Below are 22,305 nucleotides of genomic sequence, written 5' to 3' on the forward strand. Positions count from 1 at the left end.
CAATGATCTAATCCTTACAAAAGTTTGCGCAATGTTGTTGCACTCACCGTAGTCAGTCTTTCTACTATTGTTAAGGAGTTTGGTTAACCAAAACTCCATTATATATTTACCATGTTCTTGTGTGTATGTGTCCGTCCTGGAGACAAAAAATCTCAAGATCTAATTGATGGATCATCACAAAATTTGTACAAAATATAGAGGATCAAACTAGTTTGTTACTAGAACCATCTACTCAAACTGGAAGTGATTCAAATAAACCTTTTCTGGTTTTGCCATTGATCACCATACAGCAATAATGGTAATAGATAGCGAGAAGCGGTTTTCTGCAATCGATTAAGCTCCTCAAGAACATATTTCAATTTCATCCGCAACTTTTTACTAAAACCGAAAGTGGTTTATATTCACTATAACTTCCGGTTTCAATAAACATTGATCTACATAGAGCAGAAACGGTAAAATATAGAAAGACGAGAGTTTTTCCAGTCGATTCAGCGTTCCAAGAATAACTTCAATCTCCTTCTTTAATCTTCAAACGAACTGGAAATGGCAGAAATTAACCACTTCCAGTTTCAACACTTATCTCAACAGAATAGAAATGGTAGCGTATAGTGAGAAGCAGTTTTTTTTGGGGGGGGGGGAATAATTCTGTGTTTCAATAACAGGTTCAATTTCTTCACTTAGTACTCTAGAAATTAACCACTTTCGCTTTCAGTATTAATCTCCATACAACAGGAATGGTAACAGATACAGAAAAATGTTTCTTTATAATCGATTAAGCCTCTCAAGAATACATTCTCTCTCTTCTATAATCTCTCTCTACTAAAAGCGAAAGTGGTAGAAATATATTAAAATTTCCGGTTTCAGTATTGAGAAAATATCGCACCATACAAACCAAACTCCTTCAAGTGGTGTACATGTGGCATTACTATTTGTTATTAAGGAGTTTCGTTTACAAAAACTCCTTTATATACTTACGATGTCCGCATGTGTGTCCATCCGGGAGACAAAAAACAAGAACTAGGCTACTTGATGGATCATCATCAATTATGTTCAAAATATAGAGGATCAATAGTTATGGAACTAGTTTGTTATTAGAACCATCTGCTCAAACTGGAAATGATTCAAATAAACCTTTTCCGGTTTTATCATTGATCGCCAAACAGCAATAATGGTAATAGATAGCGAGAAGATGGACACTAAAGATCAATGCATCTTTAGTGCTTTCCGTAGCAATAAATACTTGGGCCCAAAGTACTCCGGCTGAGCAAAGTTTATATTTTTCAGTCGTTTTACTAACTGTCCGAGAGAAGTGGGGAAAATACCAAAGCTTAATGCGAGCGATTGTAAATATTAATGTTCTATAAGCCTGATGAACAGTTGAACGTAAGAACTGGTTTTCATAGCTAGAAAACATTCGTTATCACTGCACGTACATTGAAGTATATTATTATTTTTTTTCATTCTTAATTCGTTAATAAATATTGGTGTTCTTCTTTTTTGAAATATGTACCCTTTACAGAAAATGTAAGATTAATTCTGATTTTAAGGGAGTTGACTTTCTTTCATTTATCGTCCATCACTTATGGGTTATCTACTGTTCAAGCTAATTAATGTAAAACTTGCTAAAAGTTGTAATTTCTAAAGCTAACCTCGCCCATGTAGGTATTTCACTAATTACTGCTAAACTATCATAGCACTAACGTTAGTGTTTAGTGTTTTGAGAAACACTAATGATGCACTAGCTTTTGCCGTTTGTCTCATCTTCTCTTCATGGGACATAAAGCGTAAAATTTGAAAAACTTATTTCGGTTGGGTATTTCGCTAACAACTCCTATACTATGATAGCATTAAAGCAACTGTTCTCTGTAAAGTAATAATGATGCACTAATGCATGGCGTTTGTCCCATCTTTGTGAGATAATTAATGTAAAAGTTAGTAAAGGTTGAAAAGTCAAAAGTTGGCTCATCCAGGTATTTCGGAAATAACCACTAAACTATATGACAATTAACTCTTCAACTAAAGCTCTAATGGTAGTGTTTAGTGTTTTGGAAATTACTAACGATTAACTTTTAACACTTGCCCCATCTTCGTGGGATGATTAATCTAAAACTTACTAAGAGTTGAAAATTTTAAAGTTAGCCCCTATATTTCGCAAGAACTCCTTAATTATGATACCACTAAGATTAGTGTTTAGTGTTTTGGAAGGCACTAACCTTTTGCGTTTATCATATCTTCCTGGAGCAAGTTTGAAAATTTACGTTTGGCTCTGCTTGGGTATTTCGTTATTAACCCCTATAATATGATAGCACTTACGTTAATGCTTAGTGATTTTGGGATGTGCTAACGATGAACTAACCTTTGGCATTTGTCCAACTTTCGCTGGATAAGTCATGTAAAAGTTACAGAAAGTTGAAAAATCTAAAGTTAGCCTCGCCCAAGTATTTCACAAATAACTTCCTTAACTATGATAACACTAACGTTAGTGTTCGGTGCACTAACGATGCACTAACCATGTGCAAAGTTTGAGTAATTTCTGAGAAGTGGGTAGGGTTAACTTTAGAGACGTGTTTTGTTTTTGTTCTTTTCAGTTTTTCCTCTGTTACACCAGACAAATTCCGGAATGGTACCTTCAACTTAGGCAATGACCAACACTTTTCCCTACCCTATCTCCAACATTCCATATTATCAGCCCTGCCCACGGCGAGCAGATAGTGGAAACTCTCCTCGTGAACGCTCACGAGCATTCTACGAGCAAATACCATTGTTCGTGCTTCGTGGATCTTCGGGTTTTGTCCTTAGAGGAGCGGAAGTGTTGTCAACCTTGGCGGTAATCACTAGCTTACCAAAAAAAAAAAAAAAAAGTATGTATGGTAACTGATTGCCATTTAGTGTAAAGTGTTTTTTTTACAATGTGGTAACCGTTAACTATAGACAATACAAACTTGTAACAGCAATCAAATGATAAACTATGTACGTTCCTTTTCTTCTTTTTTCTTTCCTTTTGTTAAAGAGGGATGTGGGTTTGTTATATCCGAGTGTGGGTTTGTTATATTATGTTGTTTCGCTTTTTAGGAAAAGAGATAATCTGTTGATAAGAAAAAAAAACTGTAGCACTTGTTTGTAATTATCTAAGTATATCTCCAGAAAATTAGCTTATGCATGTATGTGTGTACGAATAGGCTTAGCAAGGGGTTGGTTGTGGAGATTAGAAGCCACTATTACACTATCAATAGGAAGAATAGTATTTCTTACTCCACTTTTAAAGTTACTTTGATCGCAAAGAATCAAACAAAATATTAAGAGAGCCAAAGAGATTTTCCATTTTTAAGTGTGACCGTTAGTGACTGCAATTAGTTTTTTTTCTTTTTTTTTTTTAACAAGGAGTGTCTTTTTAATAAGGAAAAATGTATTGTCCCTGGCTGGTTGCTTGCCGGTGGCTTGTTAAAAGTGAAAAAGAATGTTAAATCATTTCAACGACTGAAGCTACACGCTTGTCTTTCTTCGATAGTTACTGACTGATTTTGAAAGTCACAATGTTGTAGGCCTACTGTAATAGCGTAGGCCTACTGTAATAGCGTAGGTCTACTGTAATAGCGTAAATTCGAAAGGAAACGTTCCAACTGAATGATACGAACAATTATTCCCAATGTCTTGAACATGAAACGTGGGTTGCACGGATAACGCTTAAAGTAGGCTTGACTGCACTGGAATTTCCTTCCGGCAAATTAGTGTTTGGTCGAAACTCGGTTCTTATGTGTAATTGTCTCTTAACAACATTTGAACATTTCTTTTAGATAATAATAACTAACTAACTCTATGGTCTATGGAACCCGAAGGTTCAATGCCGCGTTTACAAAATATTTCCACTAACTTATGTCCTTAGCCAACTGGATCCAGTTTCTACTCTGTACTCTTATTTCTGCAAGATCCATCTTAATATTGTCTTCCCATCTACGCCTAGGTCTTCCTAGTGGTCTTCTTCCAATTGGGTTTTCAGTTAAAATTATGAAAGCGTTTCTAATTTCTTCCATTCTGGCTACATGGCCTGCCCACCTGAGCCTTCTACACTTCATAACCCTAATAATGTTAGGTGAGCGGTATAAACTATGCAATTCCTAGTTATGAATTTCCTCCAATCCCCATTTTCATCCCTCTTTGGTCCGAATAATAATAATAATAATAATAATAATAATAATAATATTATTATTATTATTATTATTATTATTATTATTATTATTATTATTATTATTATTTTCAACCTCCCGTCGTTCTCCTATCAATCTAGCAACGAAAGGCGTTTACAACTTAGCAAACGTGAAGCGAATGACAAATTACAGACCGAGTGCTAATGTAATACAACGTCACGAATTGTGTAAGCAAGCTAAAAAGGTCTGAAACAATTCGTTTCCGATTTTTGCAGTCGTTTTTACGTCTGTAAGATGACATGTTTAATATTAGTTTCTTTCTTTCTTGTTCATTTGTTAGTTACTTCAACGCTAACTGTAACCTCTATCATGCGTCTTCCTCGACCAAAAAACGTACCAATTTTATTTCCTGCAGTGTTTTCGCGTCACTGCTTTCGAAATGGGGAGGGGGAGAGCACATTTGCACATTTCACGCTTGCGTCTGCTCAATGCTTATCATCGTGCGAATTTCTGACCAGGCTTGGCCATAGGTTTTTTTGCCATCATGTGCGGTTGGCAACACTTATCGGATGCAGTGGAAGAAGCGAAGCTAGCAGCACCTGTGCTCACCTGTTGTTATCTTCGCTCGTGCCCGCTCACGCTTTGGCTCCGGGAGCCAATTCATGGACAGGCCTGCATATTATTATGTTTTCAGTTGACCAATCGAACATGGTCTATGCAACTAGTGAAGTTATTGTGACTAAGTTCTTATTCAGTTCGTAGGCTAGTAACTTAAAGTTCGAGGGGTGAACCCGGATCCCCCTTAAAACTCTTGTTTTCTGAAGAATTAATACAATTTAGGCGTAATTATATATATTTAACACACATTCATTTCATAGCTTAAAGACTTGGACTCATGGAACTGGAAGCCTATGAACCATTCTAAAAATTAACTTCTAGACACATCTCTAGCTACGCGTAGGTACGTGCAAAGCTGTAGAAGACAATCCTGAGCCGCCAAGGATTGGCTTAATTTCTTATCTAACTTATTTTATATTATGTTAATGAAAAATAAGATAAGCTTGTGTCCTTAGGGCTACTGGAATGACAGTTCGAACTCCATTCTCCCTCGAACTTGGTGCATTGCCAGAATCCTCCATAAAAGATACAATAAATAAAAATAAATAAATAAATAAATAAATATGGCTTACGGAAGCAATACTACAAATATACTACAAATAATTTTTACAAATAATTCTTCTACGAATAATAGAATACGTATAGACTGATCTCAAACCAAAGTCACAGGTGTAGTAACAAAAGCGAAGTATTTTTTTTTCTTTCTTATTTGTTATCGTGGACTTAAGGTCGCTAGATCTTTCCTTCCATTCAATCATAAATATACATCATAATGTGTATCACAATTATGTATAAAATATATATTATGTAATAACTTAATAACACATAGCAGATAATTGTACTTGAGACAAAACATGCCAATACATTACAAGAAAAGGATATGGCAACATAAAAACAGAATATAAACTTAGCAATGGCATCAGGCAATATAATAACTAACTGCTGAACTAGAAGTAAACCAGGGGGCGCGGCGGCTCAGTGGTAGAGCGTTCACGTCCGGTGCTTGGGGTCCCTGGTTTGATACCAGCTCGCGCCGTGTGGACTTTATGGTGGACAAACATCGTGCTCGTAGGTTTTCTCGGGGTTCTCCCGTTTCCTCCCACTTTCTTCATTCCACCATTTCATTCATTTCTCATCATCACCATCTCCTTTAGCCTAACCGGCATAATCGTGGGACGTAAAACTCGAAGATTTAATTTTTAGTAGTAAACCAAATGCATACATTTCATGTGTGATACTTTCATTATTCATCCACGGAATAAAGGTAATAAACATTGATTCAGTTTCGGAGCCAAAGAAGAAGGCACGAAGGGCATTGCCCCCCTCCAATCTAGGATGGAAGTCAATCCGAGTGATCTGACGAGAATGAATGTTGAGAGGAGTTAAATTTAGTTACGAGGAGTTCGACTGCATCATTTCGACATCACGATCACTCGACCTCATGCTGACATCGTTACTTTTACCTCACTCTAACTTGGCCTCATGCTTACATTACCATCTGGCCTCACGTTCACATCATTTTGACATCACGCTCTCTCGACCCCACTCTCACTTCATGCTGTTGAGGCTGAGCGAACGTGAGTTGAACTCCATCATAACCATTCTTCTCATCACCACCGTCTCGCTTAGCCCTGGGGCATAAACGTTGGACTTAAAAAAAGTAAAATAACTTTTTACCGGCCTTATATAACTTTGTTAACCACATACTAGTATTTAATATAATTATATTATAATGTGTAAATAATCTAATATATTTTGACATGTATTTCGAAAAACACATGTATTTAGAAGTGGAACAAATTGAAACTTCTAATTTTAGATCTTGCACGGAGTCCCGGATTCGAATATCAATTGGAGAGCCTGGAAATTTGAATGCATTTTGGTAGTTCAGATTCTACCTCGTAGCTAGAAAAAAAAGGGGGGGAAATAGTATAAACTAATCTAATATGTAATCTATTATGCAATCTAATATGTGCAGTCTGTCTAATATGTATACTTAAGAATTTACACTCTATTTTCACTTTTGTTTGGCATTAATGAGTCTTGCATTGTTATCTACGTAAAAAAAAAAAAAAATGTGTATGTCTATTTAGCGTGCGAAGTCCCTGTGAAACCATAGAAGAGCAGAAGAGTGCTTGTTGTAAAACTTACGCTGTAGTCCACACTACACTGCAAAATTTTTTTGACAAAGGATTATCTCGCATCTTTGAATTGACTCAAAACACCAAATGAGTCGCGTTTTATACTTCCGAACTATGCTATATACAGACATAAGGTGATTAAAGCTTTCGGTAGTAGGAGTGGGCACTATTTCTATAGAATATTTATCACAAAAGAAAGTCACATTAATTAATATTTGAAGAGTAAAAAAAATATCATTTCAATTTAATACAAATCTGAAAGGCTGGAGTACGTTGTTAAAAATGCTACACTCATTTTTAAAACTCAAAGATTTCATTTCATTTTATCAATGGAATTGGTACCGAAACGAAAGATCAGCCGACTCTTTGTTTAACTTGCTAATCTATGGAAATATAAAACAAACTTTTTTATCTGTGTTGTCCTCTCCCCACTCAATTCCCATCCTACATCGAGCACAAGCAACGAAAACAATTCGTTTGTGCTCAATTTGTTATAATTCGTTCCACAACAGGGACGGACCGGTCAACTGCTAGCATGCAAACGCAGGGTGAGTCCACCCAACTCTAGCAGAGGTCGGCCCCATTGAACCTCAGACAGTAAACCACCATGAAAATTGTTTCTAGCTAACTCATTTCTGCATAAAAAAATTAAGTTAAATTTTCAAAACAGAGCGTTTTCTTGTTTACATTTATCTACATCAGGTTCCATAGACAATGGGGCCCTCGAACATTGCTGGGTTTTGCGCTGCAGTAGTTGTTGGCAACGAGCCAGTTAACATTTCTTTTAGAAATACACTTAATTTTTAAACCATCGCGTACTCCGGTCTATTTACAAGCCAGCAAAGTTTTAAATTTTAAAAAAAACTTCCTAGTTACTGTTAGTGTGGAATGGAAGAGTGTTTTTGAGCTTCATTGATCTTGGACTAAGGCTTAGAAGAAATCTATGTATGTGTGTTTTTAGGGGTGAGGTGGGGTTATATTACGTTAGTTTATGTTCTAAATGAAAAGCAAAAAGAAATGAAGTCACCACATTCAAAGATTGTTGAGTACAAAACTGTATATGGGTGCTATTCCCTTTTTCCCATTCCTTCCTCATGTTTGATTTTCCCCCTTTCTTACATTAAAGAGCAAAATTTTAATTCAGACAGTTATAAGTTAATTACCGAAACACCACATACGTCTTTTTGGTCGTGGAAGACAGATGTTAATGCGTTCTATTCAATATGGATTATAGTAATGACGGTAATATTAATGTAAACGGTAAAATAAAATATAAAAGTGGTGCGAAAACCAGAGACGATAACGAAAACTGAATCGCAGAAAGCTGCAACTGACCCAAGCAATGTTGTTTTCTTTTAAAACTGAAACCCCAGGAAAGAACGGAACGTAATTTGACACATTCGACTAATTCAGAACGGCAGCCAGATATGTTATTTTTCTCCTTTTGTGTGTGTGTTTATAATGTATTCGCTCTTTGGATAATTTCATCCAATATTAGCTTATCTTTTACCCCCATATTTTTACTTGATATTATATTAACAAAGCCGAGATAATTGTTTGGTGTCGGCAGCGGTATAACTCCTAAATGCAGTTAACACTTATGCTGACGAATCAATGTGTAAATCGTGTGATTCTTAACTTCCTTTAGTTACTGAACTGAGCGAGCCTTCTATGACTGCTCAATGTGTGTGTTTTTAAATAGAACTTGTCCGAGGTCTTTCCACGTATTGTGAGCAAACTAGGCAGGGGGATAGTGAGTGTTACCATCTAGGTTGTAGAGCGTGATTATGCCCATGTCTTGAACAATGAGAGGTGTTTTCTCGTAATAATGGGACAGACAGCTTTAGTCCGAGATCTTTCTACCAACGGTGACCAAACTTGGCAGTGTGATACTGGCCGACTAGGTCTTACCGTGCTAAACGTATAACCGGGAGGGAACTCTGTAGTAAGTATATGTCAGTAATAATAATAGCAAAGCTTTATGAATACTAATTACAATACGCAGTAGCATTCAATTGTTTTTAATCCTAACAGCCGCCTTTCGCCATCTAGTGGCATTCTTACCCACCAACAATGGCATGCTTACCCAACAAATTTACTAAATATTAGATTAGGTTTTTGGTTGGTATATATCTATTTTATTTAGAAGTAAATTTTAGGTTATTTGAAATAAGATCTGATTTACGAGGAAAGAAAGAAACTATTAATAAAAGTGTATTTAATATTGTTTCAAAATTAAGTTTTGATTAGTTATTACTTAATAAAAATGTGTACTAATGGGATTAATCTTTGTGCTTTATCAAAAATGAGAATTTTTATTTAAAAATTGTTTAAATTCTTTGCTTAAGTAACTAAAAACACTAATTCCAAATTCTTATGCGAGTTTACAATGAAATACTATATCCAATTAATTTTCTTCACTATAGAAGTTAGGATTAAAATGCGTTGAGTTGATATTGAGTGTAACGTCCCGTTCAGCAGCGAGGCTATATGAGACGTGGACCTACTGATTAACGTGGAATCCGAACCACATGAGCTCCCGCTAGGATTAAAATGCGTAAATATATAATCATTAATGCATATTTTAATGATTATTTATTGATTAGAAAATAAATTGATGTTTGATAAAGCATATAATCAAGTAGATACATTTTTAAGCATATGAATAAAGTGGACCCTCATTTTAGTCTAGCATGGGGGCCCTTTGGTAGCCAGTGCGCCCCTGTTCCACAGCAACATAATTTGTTATGTTATCTCTACAAGGGAATTGATAAGCAACTGTGGTGAGGCCAGAACGACGTCATTGTGTCCCTCTCCCCTTTCAACCTTTTAAATTATAGGTTAATACAAGAAAGTAGTTTCAATCATTTGTACTCGATTTGTTCTAATTTGTTGTACTGTATCAATGTTTCTTCTTTAGCTGTTTTTATTTTCTTTAAAAAAAGAAAAATATTTATACCGGGCTAGAGCGACGTCGTCTTCGCCTCCCCATAATCTTTAATTCACCAGGTAATGTAAGAAAGCAGCTTAAATCGTTTTTGCTCGATTCGTTCTAATTTGTTCGACAGTATCAAAGTTTCGTCGTTAACCATTTAAGAAAGAAAAACAACTATTATAACTCGATTTGTTCTAATGTAATCTAAACTATGAAACATCATTCCTTAACCGTTTTAGAAAAAAAAAGAAAGAAAATAATTTAGGTTGGACTAGGACGACATCGTTCTTCCTTCCCGCCCCCAAATCTTTAAATCATCGGTTAACATAAGATCGGAATGTAGCTTAAATCTTTTCTGTTCATTTTTTTCTATTTTTTTCTACAGTACCACAGTTTCTTCTCTAACCATTGAAGGAAAAAAATTATTGTGGCGGAAGGGGTTGGAATGACGTTGTCCTGGTCCCCAACCACCTTTAAATCGTCGGTCTATATACAAAATTAGCTTAAATCGTTTGTGAACGATTTGTTTTAATTTGTTTTATAAACATCCTGGCTGCTCACAACCATTGAGTCATTGGTTAATGTAATAAAGTGCTGTCAATCGTTTGTGATTGATTTTTTCAGTGTACACTCCGCGGCATAAAATTTGTTACAAAAATTTTAAGTCCAAATGAATAACAAACTCTTGCCCAGTTTTCTTATGCATTCCCGCAATACATGTATCAATCGATTAGTTGCTTCTAGTATTTATTCCAACTCCTCCCCGTCCTCCACCTCTCCTTGTCAAAAGCAGTGTGTGTGACGTAGTACACTCTTTCCATTCAGCTGAAAAAGAAACAGGAATCAAGTTTTCAACGTTATAGCTTTAAAACAGTCTTTTCCATTCGTTTGTTCTGAAATATTTTTAAGAGCCTAAATTAAAGGAAAGTCACACAATCTTCCCAGAGCTTCATAAATATCTTTAGTTTCATTCTTTTCTTTCTTTAAAGAGTGCAAGCTAGCAGTGTTGGGCAAATTTCAATTGAATTAACAATTAACAATTAATCTGTAAATTTAATTGTTAATTGCAATTAACAATTGAAACAAGTAATGGTTAATTGTTAATTGCAGTTGGCCATTAAAAAAGGAGAATCAATTGCAATTGATCATTGATTGAAAGTAATTGCAGTGGAAAGTAATTGCAATTGAATTCTGTAATTCAATTGCAATTGAAATTAATTGGCAATTGATTCAATTGAAATTGATTTCCACAGCAATTACTTTCAATTGATTGATCAATTGCAATTGATTTTCACTGATTAATTTTCAACACTGTAGTTCAGAGAGGGCGTGGGGCAATGAAAACTTTAGCCACGACCAATTGACTCACCACCCGTCGTGACCCACGACCCACCGTGACCCACTCTGACCCACCACCCACCATAAACCACTCTTACCTACTGCGACCCACAGACACACCAAAACCCATTGTCATCAACTCTGACCTATGATTCACGCCCTTTTCTCTACTGACTAAAGAGTTTAAACTTGTAATAAAACAAGCCTATAAAATTATCACTCATCGGAGTTTGAATTTTTACGATCAATAGCTCAAGCACCGCACTAATACAATAACGGCGGATCTCACCTTTCTAATATAAATAAAATAGAGTTTGTTCGTGTGTCTATCTGTCTATCTTTGTGCGACCTGTGGACGAGACGAGTGGACCGAAACTTTTCAAAATTTGGTCACGGGTAGCTTGGTCTGGGCCCCAGACCAAGACGAAGAGCTTTTTTTAAAATTCCTTACTAGGGGGTCTCCAGGGGACGTTTACCGGTACCGGCCTGGAGACCAGACAAGTCGACCGAGAGTTACCAAATTTTGGTCAAAGATACCTTGGTCCAGGTCCCACACCAAGGCAAAGCTTTTTCGAAAAATTTCGAACCAGGGGGTCTCAGGGGGGCGTTTACCGGGACATGTAAAAGTAGTAGAAAATGACCGATATCAGTGTCGATTTCATAGTTTTCGCGGTCGCTGAGATCAATGGTGAAACTCCGATCGCATTAACTTCCAAATTCACCGTATCCGGCTACGGGCCGTGGGTCAACGGGGGGGGGGGGGAATGCCGAAACGTACATGTAATCCAAAATGCCGATATTAGTGTCAAATCCATAGTTTTCGCGGTTGCTGATATCAATGGTGACACTACCACTAGCGATGACTTTCAAATAGATCCACCGTTGTATGCGGCCCTTGGGTCACCAGAGGGGGAAATTCCGAGACATGTAAAAAAATAATCGAAAATGACCGATATTAATGTCAAATTCATAGTTTTCGGGGTAGCTGAGCTCATTGGTGAAACTCAAGACCGCGATTACTTTCACATTTAGCCCCCATCAGATAAGAAACGGGGACATTATAACGGGAATCACGAGACATGTAAATATAATCCATAATGACCGATGTCAAATCCGTAGTTTTCGCAGTGGCTGAGATCAATGGTGATACTTTCATTAGCGATGATTTTCAAATTTAGCCACCATTGTATGCGGGCCGGGAGTCACCGGGGGTGGGGAATTGCGAGACATGTAAAAATAATGGAAAGTGACCGATATTAGTGTCAAATCCATAGTTTTCGCTGTCGCTGAGATGAATGGTGATACTTCCACAGGCGTTGACTTCCAAATACAGCCCCCATCGGCTGCGGGCCAGAGGCATTGTTTTTTTCAAAATTGGAACCAGAGGATTATAGGGACTTTTACCGGCATATGTAAAAAGTAGTAGAAAATGGCAGATGTTAGTGTCACATTCATAGTTTTCGCGGTATTAGTTGGGGGTTGGTGGGGGCCAGAGGAGATTTTTTCACAATACGAACCAAGGGGGTCTGAGGGGGCGTTCACCGGGACATGTAAAAGTACTAGAATTTGTGTCGAATCCATATTTATCGGGGTTGCTCAGACCTATAGTGACACCCCCGATAGTGTTTACGTTCAAATTCAGCCCCCATCGGCCTTCCCAATGAAAACACAAATATGGCGGAACAAGTTAATGCTGTTCCGTCAGGAACGATTTCGAGGTCGTTTCCTTCACATCGTCTTGTGCGTGTTTTCTACCGTTTTGTAAGCCTATTTCCACGTTTTGTGATTCAATGGTAGTGGGTCAAAATGGGCATTCAATGTGGGAAGAAAACTGATCCACTCTCCCACCAGTATCAAGGTCGCTTTTTCGCATTGTTTAGTGCGCATATTTATACCGTTTCTGCGCATACTTTCACGTTTTGTAGACCAACGAAAGTGGGTCAAAGGCGACCTACAAATATGGCAGAGAAAGACATATTCATTCCACTTTCAAGGTCCATTTTGACCCTCTCCCACTGATGCGCAAAGCGACACAAATCATGTATAAAAAATATGAAGGAAACGACCTCATTTGATGGTGACGGAACAGCATTAAGTTATTCCGCTATACTTGTAGGCCATTTTGACCCATTTTTGTTGTCGCACTAAAGTGGAAATAGAAGCACTAAAGTGGAAATAGGAGCACAAAACTGTACAAAGCAGGCACTGTACGATGCGAAAGAAACGACCCCCCAAATTTGATAGTGGCGGAACAATGGCTCTATTTTCTCACACATTGATGGACCATTTTGACGCATTTCTGGTGATGCTCAAAACGTGGAAGTAGGCGAATAGAACGGTACAAAATACACACTAAATGATGCGAAAGAACCAACCCCGAAATTCGATAGTGGCGGAATAGTGAGCCATTTAACTCCCACTTTAAAGGCCCGTTTAACTCACTTCCGGTGACGCACAAGACGAGGAAGTAGGCACAGAAAACTTTTTAAAAAATAATCACTAAACGATGCGAAGGAAACGACCTAGAAATTCGACAGTGTCGGAACAATGGGTCATTTTGGTCACACTTTGGAGGTCCATTTTCACACACTTCTGGTAACGCGCAAAACGTGAAAATAAGGGCACGAAACATTCACTAGTCGACGCGAAAGGAAGGACTACGAAATTCGGTAGGTATAGTGGCGGAGCAGTGGGTCATTTTCGTCCCACCTTCGAGGCCCATTTTGACCGTCTTCCAGTGACGCACAAAACGTCGAAATACGCGCACAAAAGGGTATGCGATGTGAAATTAACGACCTCGAAATTCCATAGTAACTCTTGGTCATTTTCGTCCATCTTGGAAGCCCATTTTGACCCACTTCAGGTGACGCATAAAACGTGGAAATAAGGGCACGAAACGGCACGAAAATCCACTAGTCGATGCAAAAGGAAGGATATCGAAATTCAGTAGTGGCGGAACTCTTGGTCATTTTCATCCCACCTTCGAGACCCATTTTGACCGTCTTCCAGTGACGCACAAAACGTCGAAATAGGCGCACAAAAGGGTACGCGATGTGAAATTAACGAACTCGAAATTCGATAGTGGCGGAACAGTGGGTCATTTTCGTCCTATCTTGGAAGCCCATTTTGACCCACTTCTGGTGACGCACGAAACGTGGAAATGGGGGCACGAAACAACACGAAAATTCAGTAGTCGATACGAAAGGAAGGACCTCGAAATTCGGTGGTGGCGGAGCAGTGGGTCATTTTCGTCCCACCTTCGAGGCCCATTTTGACCATCTTCCAGTGACGCACAAAACGTCGAAATAGACGTACAAAAGGGTACGCGATGTGAAATTAACGACCTCGAGATTTAATAGTGGCGGAACTCTTGATCGTTTTCGTCCCACCTTGGGGACTCATTTTAACCCACATCCCACGACGTACAAAACGGAAGTAGACGCACAAAACGGCACAAAACGATGTGAAGGAAACGATCTCGAAATTCATTGGTGGCGGAAGAGCAATAACTTGTTCCGCCATATTTGTAGGCCCATTTTGACCCACTTCCGGTGATGCACAAAATGTGGGAATAGGCGCATAAAGCGACACAAAAGATGCAAAGCAAAGTACCTTGAAATTCGTTGGTGGCGGAACAAGTTAATGACGCCGTGAGCACCAATATAAGTATATACTGTAGTTCTTACCAGTTGGCGCGGTGGGTCAGTGGTAGAGCGTTCACCTCCGGTGCTTGAGGTCCCTGGTTCGATCCCAGCTCGCGCAGTTTGTACTTTGTGGTGGACAAACACCGTGCTCGTGGATTTTCTCGGGGTTCTCCCGTTTCCTCCCACTTTCTTCATTTCATTCATTTCCTATCATCACCGTCTCCTTTAGCCTAACCGGCATAATCGTGGGACGTAAAACTAAAGATTTCATATCATTTTTTGTAATTCTTACCATCAAGGCTGAGAACTGCACGGTCCAATTTTTTAGCCAAAGTAGAAGCCCAACCGGAATAGTGATGTCAACCGACTCGGATCGGTTCAACTGAGCGTACAGCTTGAACTGGCTTGGTTGGGATTACCCATCGACTGGGCTCAATTGAGCCAATGGCTTGAACCGGCTCCGTTGAAACGAGTCCATAGGCTGGGTTCGAGTCAGCTTAACTGAGCCGATGGCTCGAACCGGCTTGGTTGGGGTAAGCAATCAGCTCGGTTCGGCTCGGCTCGTGTGAGCATCGGCTCGAGCTGGCTCGGTTGGATGAGCTGTTGGCTCGGCTCACTTCTCAGTTCGGCTCGATAAGTGAATAAGCTGTGAGCGAGCCGCTTGAGCTGTTGACAACCCTAAACCCGGGTCGAGCAGTTTTGAACATATTTGGCTGGAGTCCCATAACTTTTAATAATTTTTGGCTCGAGCCCGAATACTTGCTCCTCCTGAACTCAAACCAAGAACCTCGTGACCGATGTCCTTGCCTCCTGAAGATTTCTTGACGACCGAGATCGACAGTCAACTAATTTTTAGTATTCCGATACAAACCGCCTATATTCCATGTTTATACAGGTACACGGTGTTATAATGATAATTAATTATAGTAGTAGTAGTAGTATCATTGATAATTATATTGTCTATGTATGATACTTGAAGATAGTAACACAAAGATTTTAACTCGAATTGGCTCGACTCGACTGGAAACTCGATCCGAATTCGAGTCGAGTTGGGGGAAATTTTTCGAGTCGATATCTCAAGTCGAGCTCAAAGATGTCTGCTTCGAGTCGAGTCGAGTTTTAAAGAAAACTCGCTCGAACTCGTTGGTGCCCATTCCTATTGTATGCATGACGGGCATATAGAGTTCTTTCGAGGGGGATAGAACCATAAACATAATATATTTTAAAAAATACTTAGTTTCCCGGCTTTCTTTCCATGGGGGGGGGAGGGAAAGGATGGTAGGTATCCAGCATTTCTTATAAGTACCTTATTTGAAATATGTAAAACAGTAACAAGTGGACAACACAATACACACACATCTTCTTATCTTCAGTTTTAATTGCTGATTTCAATTGCAATTAACAATTACAATTAACAATTACAAGTTTCAATTGTCAATTGCAATTAACAATTAAATGTTTCAATTGCGCCCTTTGCAATTGACAATTAACAATTAAAAGTATCAATTGCCTGGTGGCCAATTAACAATTAACAATTGACGAAAATTTAATTGCAAATTTTATGATTGAATTCAATTGCAATTGAATTAATTGTCAATTACAAATTGAAATCAATTGCAATTGAAATCAATTGCAACTGATTTTCAGAGCAATTACTTTCAATTGATTGATCAATTGCAATTGATTTCAATTGATTTTGCCCAACACTGCAAGCTAGTAAGATGCTCCCTAAGAAATCTATGGAAATTGCCAAGAGCTCTAAAATATCTACGGACAGAAACGAGCTTTATTCAATGATTCATTGAATTTCTTTTCAGTAAGTGCAAGCAAATGTTTCAGGGGCGTCATTTGGGCAGGACAGGAGGGTGTAATTCCCCCTCTCTTGAGCTTCATAAATACGTATTTTTTGATCAAATGTACAGTAATACACTAATAAAAAGTGAAAATCTTATGTCGCCGGAGAATCTCTTCCTACCCCCCCCCCCCCCCCGAATAAAGTCTAAAAGACACTGGTTTTAACAACAAACCTATAGAGTTACGATAGCACATTGCTAAAGAGCTTACATTTGGTTTCAAGAGTCGAAGGTTTGATCTCAAGCCATATGACTTCCTGGGTGACATTGAGATAGAGAGAGAGAGAGATACAGAGAGGGATTCAAGAATGGAGACAGAGAGGGATGATTTGTATACACAGATTTAGAATTGGGGAAAAAATGATCGGACAGCATTCGTATTATGACGAAAATTCTGATTTTGTGAAAGATAAGAAGGGAAGTTTTCGAACTGCGAGGATCACATTAGGCAGTTGTCGAATTAATGTGGAGAACTCTTTTTAGAGCATCAGATGATTACGAAAGGAGAGAAAGATCTTCAGAACTGAGGAATTAAGATTTTAAAAAATCTGATTTCGGCGACGGGTTTCGAACCACGAACCTTGTGGTCATCAAACCACGACTTTATCCATTCTGCTACGGAGGATTGTATTACTCGTTCACATACGTTTCCCTTAGCTGCGTTGAAAGCTACCTTAAGAGGATATTCCAAAAGTTGACTCGGTAGATGCGCCGTTCAGTTAGGACGTAAACCTCTTGTAACATAGTTACAATGTGCAAAATGAACTTCCTCTTCTTCAGGACACTTTTTAAAGCTTTAAAATTTGTTACTATTGTTTTAATTAAGTTACATTTGATAGAACCATCTGATAAAGTAGTGCCAAGCCCTGTGCGTCATTGTCTGTTAGGTGAATGGTTAATGTAAGTTACTTTTACGTGGATGGTCCGAGCTTCCGATCAAGACCATTCTTATTGATTATTTGATTTGAGCTACGCTCATACTGTATATTCCACAAGTTCAAGTTTGAAGTAATGTAGTCACAGCTAGTTTAATTCGAAATAATTTTCCAATATTATATTTGTTACTAAATTTACATGGCACTCCTCACTTGTTTGTAGCCCTACATAAATGCAAAATTGTCTTAAAAGTATATTTTACTTTCAAGTATTATTTATTTTTTTAAAATTGTCCTTCAAATTTATTTTATAATTATTTTCTATTTTTTAATTATAACATATTTTCTATTTATATTGTATTCTATGTTACACGTTTATTATTTACATTTTATGTCTTACCTTTGAAGAGGAGCTTTTGACAATTCAGAGCAGCAGGGACATACACAGGATGCAGGCCTTGGCAATCCAGAGCTTTTGCCCCCCGAAATCGCTACTTTTTTGTTTGTATATATATATATATATATATATATATATATATATATATATATATATATATATATATATATATATATATATATAATTTTATAGATGGTGATAGCAGGGGCGGATCCAGGGGAGTGTGTTTGAGGTGATTGCATCCCCCAGAATAGGGAACTTTTTATACTTTTTATTTTAAAAATAAAACATATCCTAAGTATTTTTCATCTTTGTATTATAAACGTAAAATAAAACCTAAAGTAGATAGGCCTTACTTTCTTAATTATGTTAATTCTACAGAAGAGCTCTTTCTCATTTTCTATTTTTTTTCTTTCTTTTTTTGCAATCCGCTCTTACCTTGATTTGACTTCGAACGACCGCCCCTCCCAAACAATCATTCTGGATCCGCCCCTGGATGATAGACATTTTAGTAAAATATGCCCTCAATCGCTGAAATAAATTCCTGTCAAGCTTTCGATCGCTGAAATAAATTTCTGTCTACGGCCCTGCAAAACAGTGACGATTTTAGAGAGTGATCAGTTAGTAATGCCTCCCTCGAGCAACGACACTTCCCCAGAAGTCATATCTCCGATAATTCAGAATGTGATTTGTGCATTATCACTTTTCACTCTCAGTGTCTTGAAACGCACCAAAAAGAAACTGTTCTGAAGTATTTACTGGTTCTCCCTATGACCCCATTTCAATATGGCCTACCTTGGACATATACACATCTGAAATATCACCTTTTATGTCAGTGATCCCGAAAACTATCCATTCGACACAAATATAGGATATTTTCGATTCTTTATTCCTGTCACCCTCCCATTGTCAACTCGAAGCCAACCAAGGCTTATTTTGGACTTACGCAACATCCACAGTGTCACTTTTCATCTTTGCACATGAATTCGACACTAATTTCGTTCGTATTTGACTACTTTTACATGTCACCTTCACGTCTTGGTAGGGATTTTTTCAGTATCTCGCCCCCACAACTATGGAGAAATTTCAACCAACTAAGTAAAACTATAAATTATCATCTGAAACACAAGAGTACGGGTGATCTTTTTCGCAGAGGAATTCGTTAACTACTGTTTCAATATCAATGTATTGGCTTTTTTTGCTCTGCATGCTGGAGATTGCCAAAGAGCTAAACTTCATTCTGTACTATTGTGCTATGAATATAGTGGTTTAACTCACTGAATACTCGCTTAGATGATGCTCTCGTCACAGGAAAAATGAGATACAGTTATAAAAGAAAAACGAAACGAAATATTTAAGTTTTACGTCCCACGTTATGCCGACTACGTTAATGGAGACAGTGATGGTGAGAAACGAATGAAATCATTTAATGAAGAAAGTGGGAGGAAACTGGAGAAACCCGAGAAAACTCATGCACACGGTGTTTGTCCATAATAAAGTTCATTCGGCGTGAGCTGCGATCGAACCAAGGACCCCATGCACCATAGGTAAAGTTATAAAAGACTAGGCGTCTAAACAAATACGGAACACTACTATCAATGAGAGTTATATAAGATTAGATTTTTAGTTATTTCATTCTAAGTTAAAATTTCAATCAATCTTGTTCTTCACTACTGTTCGAAAACTTAAAGTTGTTGCTGCAAGGACGTGATAAATCATTTCAGTAGACTTCGCAGTCCCCTCCACAGCTTCTTTTTCATGTGAGGCTAAAGTAGTCTCATTTTAGACATCGAGGAAAAATAGTGGAATTACGAATTTTCAATGGGCCCCGTTTTACTCTGGGCTCCCTCAACGCACTGACGTTAGTTACGTCACTGTTCAGGATGCATGATGCAGCTTCTGCTTTTAGGAATACTTTCTAAGGCAGTACGAGTTTCTTTTTAACTGCTGTGTGAATTAAGTTGTATTTGCTAGAAGTGTCGGTTAAAGGAAACTATAGATCCTACACTCAAACACAAATAATCTCTTTCGAAACTCTAATGGAAAACGAAACGAATCGTCCTAAACATGTTACGCTTTTGAAGAGAAAAAGAGCAAAGCAGTAGTTGCACATACGCTTAATGGTGTTTCTTGGATACAAATTTATAACTTACAAAAGTCATGTTCACGTCATGGTTTGATAGATGAAGGGTTAGTAAAAGGAATTCTTACGCTGGTGGTCGTGGGTTCGAAACTCTGCTCTTCTTGTTACTTTTTTCTCTTAGCTACACTTAGTTTGTGCATTCCAAACCTCGAAGTTTGGTTTGGATTATTTATGAAAGCAGGTAGAGAATTAATTGTACTCGAAATTAGTTTCAAATATGAGATTATAATTACATATTTTGTCTTTAACTTATTACGTATCAACTTTTATATCAAATTTTCCAGTCTTTATTTAATTCATCTTCCGGTGTAATACAATGAACATTTGCAGAGCGACGTCAGTCGGACGAAACTACTATATTCCATTGTTACTCTAATATACCTAGGTATTTGTTCATATATTTATAAATTGTTTACTAAGTAAAAACTTATGGCGGTCCACATTATGTGTCATATAATAGACCGTACGAAGGCGGACATAGCAGAAGGCGTATTGCAAATATCCCTGGTGATAAAAAGTAGGGGTCTTCTTCACTAGATTCGAACCACTGTTACAGGCGGTTTTGGTTTACATAGCAAGCATACCACTCGGCCACCAAGTCTCGCACGTTAGCCTCTTTATTAATGCAGAACATACTGAGACACTTACATTCACTGGTGTCGCGTAATGTATTTCATAAAATTCTGTTAATAAGTGGGTCGAATTAGGTAGCCCTCGAGAGGGCTGATGGTGTTGTGGGCGAGCATTTATTAATACAGTAAAACCTGTCTTCAACGGACCCTTTATTAAACGGAAAACTCTCTTAAATGGAAATATTTCACGGTCCCATTAATTTTGGAGAACAAAACGTGTAAAAAGTCCCTTCATTAAGCGGAAACTTGTTACGCGGACAACGGAAAGAAAAATAAACATTTAACGGAAAATTCTGAGTTCCGGACTACAGCGTTTAGAAGATGTTTAGACATTTTGTGAGACATATACATTATACTGTCTGCGATAAAATGTTCGTTCTTTTGTTAAATATTTCTGGACAGTGTAGACTTTCCCCAACCACTACTCATATTCACCCCCACAAATTGTCCTTAATCCCCGCAACTTAATCAAGAATCATACGGAATGTCGGAAAGAAGAAAACGAGATAGAGGAAGAAGAGGAATACGATACCGAGTTCGAAGAAGAGTGTAGAATAAATACATATCAAGATGCTCTCAGAAGTTTAAAGGAGCTGCAAAAATTTGCCTTACGGAAAAATGATTCTGATTCACTTAGTATAATTTCACTTAGGCTAAAGTGTATGCGGAAAGTCAAGCAGCAATGTACACAGAAAACCCTGCTTGGCTATTAGAAAAATAAAGAAAACGTGTGCATAGTATATTTTGTATTCATTTTAATTTTTTTTGTGTATTTATTCGTAGAAGAAAGAAGCACTGTAATCGTACAATGTACGTACAGCAATATATTTTCTCAGTATGCCCCTTTATGAGCATGTTTTTTTTTTTAAAAAAGGAAAGGTGTACCTCCACTAAGCGGAAACCTGATTTTAACGGAAATTTTTGCAACTCCCGTTCGATTCCGCTAAAGACAGGTTTCACTGTAGTATGTATAGTCCCCTTGGGACTCGATTACAGCTGCCATACGCCGTGGCATTGAATTCACCAGGCGAGAGATATAGCGTTGGGTGCAACAGATCGACCACGCATATTCAACACGCTCCCAAAGATGTTCGTGGAGGATTGTTCGACCAGGTTTCCCGCAATGTTCTTGCAACAGAGGCCCACATATTTTCAATAGGGTTCAGATCTGCTCCATGAGGAACCCAGTCAACTATTTCGACATCAGGTTGCCTCTGCAACCATGTCTGAACCACATTTGAATTATGTATCGAGCTATTGTCCTGTTGCAAATATAATATGCCGTCACCTACAAGAGCTTTTATTTCCGGAAGCGTTTCATCCAGATGTTCCACATACTTGTGGGCGTTTAGGCGACCAGGAATCCTGTAGATTCCTCCGAAATTTGCAGCCTTGCATATCCATGCCCAACAGTGGACAGTTACATGTCCCTTTCGACCAGAACGGGAAACGTATTCAGAGGCATACCTTTTTCCAGGGGGGCGGTAAACACGCTTCGGCCCGAAGTTTGCACTGGAAAATATTTTTTCGTCTGTGAAAACGACCTCGTCCCACACACGTGCAATATTTAACTGTGCAAACGCC

Source organism: Thermobia domestica, chromosome 6 (assembly GCF_964235325.1).
Source record: "Thermobia domestica chromosome 6, izTheDome1.hap1.1, whole genome shotgun sequence".
In the NCBI taxonomy this organism is placed as follows: domain Eukaryota; kingdom Metazoa; phylum Arthropoda; class Insecta; order Zygentoma; family Lepismatidae; genus Thermobia; species Thermobia domestica.